Source organism: Phaseolus vulgaris, chromosome 4, assembly GCF_051622355.1.
Source record: "Phaseolus vulgaris cultivar YP4 chromosome 4, ASM5162235v1, whole genome shotgun sequence".
Taxonomy (NCBI): domain Eukaryota; kingdom Viridiplantae; phylum Streptophyta; class Magnoliopsida; order Fabales; family Fabaceae; genus Phaseolus; species Phaseolus vulgaris.
In genome coordinates this window covers 23,713,386-23,717,702 of record NC_143501.1, presented here as the reverse complement: position 1 = coordinate 23,717,702, position 4,317 = coordinate 23,713,386, and positions in this window count along the sequence as shown.

The window sequence follows — 4,317 nt, the reverse complement described above, 5'->3', positions numbered from 1 at the left end:
GCGGTGGGGCTAATGTTTTAAATCGGGCCCCACGGTGGGCACCAAATGCTCCCGCCGGTTGACTGGGTGCGTCTTCTTGCGAGGCTTAAACTCGTGAGCTAGGGCACCTTCGTCTTCAACTTCAGATTCCCGTCTTTTCCCGTCGTGAGCACCTGAAAAGAAGTGAACAAAGGGGCACCCTCGCGGCCGTTTGCACTCCGACGATCAAGTAAGCAAGCGAGAAACATCAAAGGGGACACACCTCCATATCAGAACACCGTGAATGGATGCTCTGAAGGTGGTCGAATAACTGAGTAACTGATTATCTCCCTAATTGCCTGTGCGTACAGTGGGTTCGCGAGCAAGTAACTAGAGTGTGTGTGTAAACTGTGAAAAATCGATCCCTGTCTCAAACTTCTAAAGCCCCTTTTAAACGTCTAAAGCATTCAAAACGTCTTAAAGTGCATTTAAAGCGTCTTAAAGCGCATTTAAGGCGTTTAAAAACGTTTAACGCATTTAAAACGTTCAAAACATTTAAAGCCTTTAAAGTGCTTTAAAGCATTTGAAACGTAAACTGAATAAGCGCGTACCTTAGCAAACATTCAGGGAAACTGATATACCTTGATGTTTCAATGCTTACTGCCACGTGTTCCTCTGACTTGATCGCTACTTTATGTGGAGGGCCTTACAGCGCCGTAACCCAACTTAGGGTTAATCCATCTTGTAAGTCCTCCTTCCTCGAAGTGCATCTGGCGCAGGGGGTGACTTTCTGGGTGCCAAGTCATGCACCCCAACCTCTAGTCACTCGCTCTGGGAGTGTATCTACCTTCCTTTCGTACCACGCACATGGTTCGACCCTGAGCGTGACCCTCTCATGGGTCGTATCTGTCCCAGGGGTCTCCCAGAGGTGGCGTGGGTACTTCACAAGTCAGGTTACTCCTCACTGATACTGGGAATATGACCTTGAAGCCACCTTTCTCTTCTCTTTATTACTGTTATGAGATACTGAGGCCTCTCGTGGTGTCGCCCCCTCCATGGTCTTTCCTACCCATGGGTTTCGGGGGGTGACACCGTCGATGTCTTATCCTGGCGATGCCTCGTCCTGGCGACGCCTTAACCTGGCGACGCCTACACCTGGCGATGCTACGCCTGGCGACGCCTCATCTTGGTGACGCCTCATCTTGGTGACGCCTCATCTTGGCGACGCTTACACTTGGCGACGCCTTAAGCGGTTTACCTGTTGACTTTTTTCCCTGGGCTCCCTGGATGGGTCCCACCATACGTTTGACTTTGACTTTGAATTTGGTCGACGCCTGGGGACGGTACAGTATATAAGGGGTAACAATAAACATAACAAGGTATGCTTCTGTTAGTACGCATTATGCATTTCTAAGAGAAGTAACACAAAAAGAGAGAACACACTCACAGTGCTCTGAGAGTTAGAGTTTGGTGTTTCATTGCCCGAGAGTTTGACTTGAGCGTCGGAGTGCAAACGACCGCGAGGGCGCCCTTTGTCTCTTTGTTTTCAGGTGTTTCCATCGAAGGAAAAGGACGTAAGAGCAGAGGGTTCTTGGACGCGAAGTTATCAGAGACGCACAAAGACGTTTGGGTCAACCGGCGGAAACACCTATATAGTTGATGCTCTCTCTCTATACGCTCACTTGTACATGCATAAGTTGCAAGTGTTATAGATGTAGGATTTGTGCTTTAGACGCTAAGATTTGTTTTGTACATGCTTTAGCATAGACATTCCCCGTATACGCTCCCTTTACACACTCCCTATAGGTGCAATATTAGGCTTGGGTGGTGGTTCTAGGAGAAAGAAAAGCAGAACATAACTTTTACTATGTAATATAAGTATTTAATAATATTATTAATATAAAAACAATAAAAACTAAAAAAAATAATTAAAAATTTGTATTTATTTATAATTTTAAATAATTTAGTAATTTTAAATTTTTATTCAAATAACACATTAAAAAATTTCTTATTATATTTATTTATTTAGGATTTGGAATAATCTAGAAATTATATTTATTTCAAATTTTTATTTAAGTACGTCATTAAATAATTTAGGATATTTATTTTTTTAGAATTTTATTTATTTCAAATTTTTATTTAAGTAGGACATTAAATAATTTATAATTTAAATTTTTTATTTATTTCAGATTTTCATTTAAGTAAGACATTAAATTATTTACAATTTATATTTTTTTTAGGATTTTGAATAATTTAAAAAATTTATTTATTTTATGTTCTTATTTAATTATGAAAGTAAATAATTTAAGATTTGTATTTGTTTAGAATTTTTAATAGTTTAGGAATTTTATTTATTTAAATTTTTTTTAAGTAGGAAATTAAATAATTTAGGATTTGTATTTATTTAAAATTTTGAATAATCTAAAATTTTTACTTATTTAGATATTTATTGAAGTAGTATATGAAATAATTTAAGATTTGTATTTAGGTTTAATGACATTTTGGCCCTAAAATGTTTTAGAAAAAAGAAATTTCATTCTCACTTCTTTAAAAATTTCATTACGATCCTTGATGTGATTCCAATAGCCACATAGAACAAGATTCTTGACATTCTTAGGAATCACCTTGAGCTGGAAAATATAGAGGCACTTTTCTTAGAGTTGGATCATTGTTCTAAGACAAGAACTCACCAAAAACTAGTACCAAATCCCAAACTCATTTGGATGAACCAAATATTGTCAAATTGAATCAACAAAGGGAATGAAAGCTGGAATGACCGAACAGAATTAAACAACAATTCATATGAACCGAACAGAATTAAGAACAAAACAGAACATAGTGCTGGAAAATAGAAAAACCGAAACTGAAAAACTTAAGAACACAAAGCAACATGAACAATTGAAGAAGAAGAAAGGAAGGAGAAGAGAATGCTCATGAAGATGGAAGGAGGATGGATGATCTCGCCACTAGAAGTGTGGAATGCTCCTAGATGAGAGTGATGCCGCCACTTGAGGACTCCATTGATCCATCAAGATAAGACTAGAGAAGAAGGCTCCAAAAGCTCTCCAAAGGTCACTCAAAATTTGAGTAGAGTTTTCTTAGATTAATTCCAATCTGAATTTTACAAAGAGAGCACCTCTATATATAGCCTAAGGTGCTGAAAAACTAAGCTAAAACATTTTAAAATTCCCTCCTAAACTATTCTAGAAACCGGCGCCTAAAACAAACATCCTATGGCACCTCCTATTCCACTCTTACACCTCTCTACTAATACACCCCCCTAAAGCTCCTAATTAAAACCTACAAGATGCTAAAACAAAAGAGGTTTCTAATGTTTCCCTCTAAGCACCTTCAACTAAAGAAATTACAAAAAGAGAAAATAAATGTCCTCTAGCTCCCAAAGCTTTGAACATGCTTCTTGTAATCCTTTGAGGTGGACTTTGACCTCCATGGGCGTCCTCCATTTGTGCCTCCACTTCTTCTTGAGCTTGATGATTGGCCTCCATGTCCTCTTGAGCTTGATCTCCATCATACTCCCCGAGTTGGAGAGAATTCGACCACGAATTCTGGAGACCTACAGAAAAGGGAGTTAGATCGCTGACATTAAAAGTATGACTACCCAAGAAAGTATCAGGCATATCTAACTCATAAGCATTGTCATTAATCCTCTTGAGGACTTGGAAAGGTCCATCCCCTCGAGGCATTGGTTTGGACTTCCTTTGAGTAGGAAAACGATCCTTTCTCAAGTGAAGCCAAACCCAATCGCCCTCATCAAACAACAATGCTTTTCTCCTTTTATTGGCAAGTTCAGCATACTTGCCAACCTTCTTCTCAATTCTCTTCTTGATGTCTTTATGCAAAGTTTTCACAAAAGAAGCCTTTTCATCTCCATCTTTGCACAAGACATCTTCAAGAAGGGGAATAGGAAGAAGATCAAGAGGTGTTAGGGGATTAAACCCATAGACCACCTCAAAAGGAGAATGGGAGGTGGTAGAATTTACTACTCGGTTATATGCAAACTCAACATGTGGTAGTAAATTCTCCCACACTCTAGGATTCCCCGAAATAAAGCATCTCAATAGTTGTCCTAAAGTTCTATTTACCACCTCGGTTTGACCATCAGTTTGTGGGTGGCAAGTGGTAGAAAATAAAAGCTTAGTTCCAAGCTTGCCCCACAAGGTCTTCCAAAAGTGACTCAAGAATTTAGGATCTCTATCGGACACTATAGACCTAGGAATCCCATGCAAGCGAACCACTTCTTGGAAGAAGAGGTTTGCAATGTGGCATGCATCATCCACTTTGTGGCAAGGAATAAAGTGAGCCATCTTTGAAAAACGACCCACTACCACAAAAATGGAG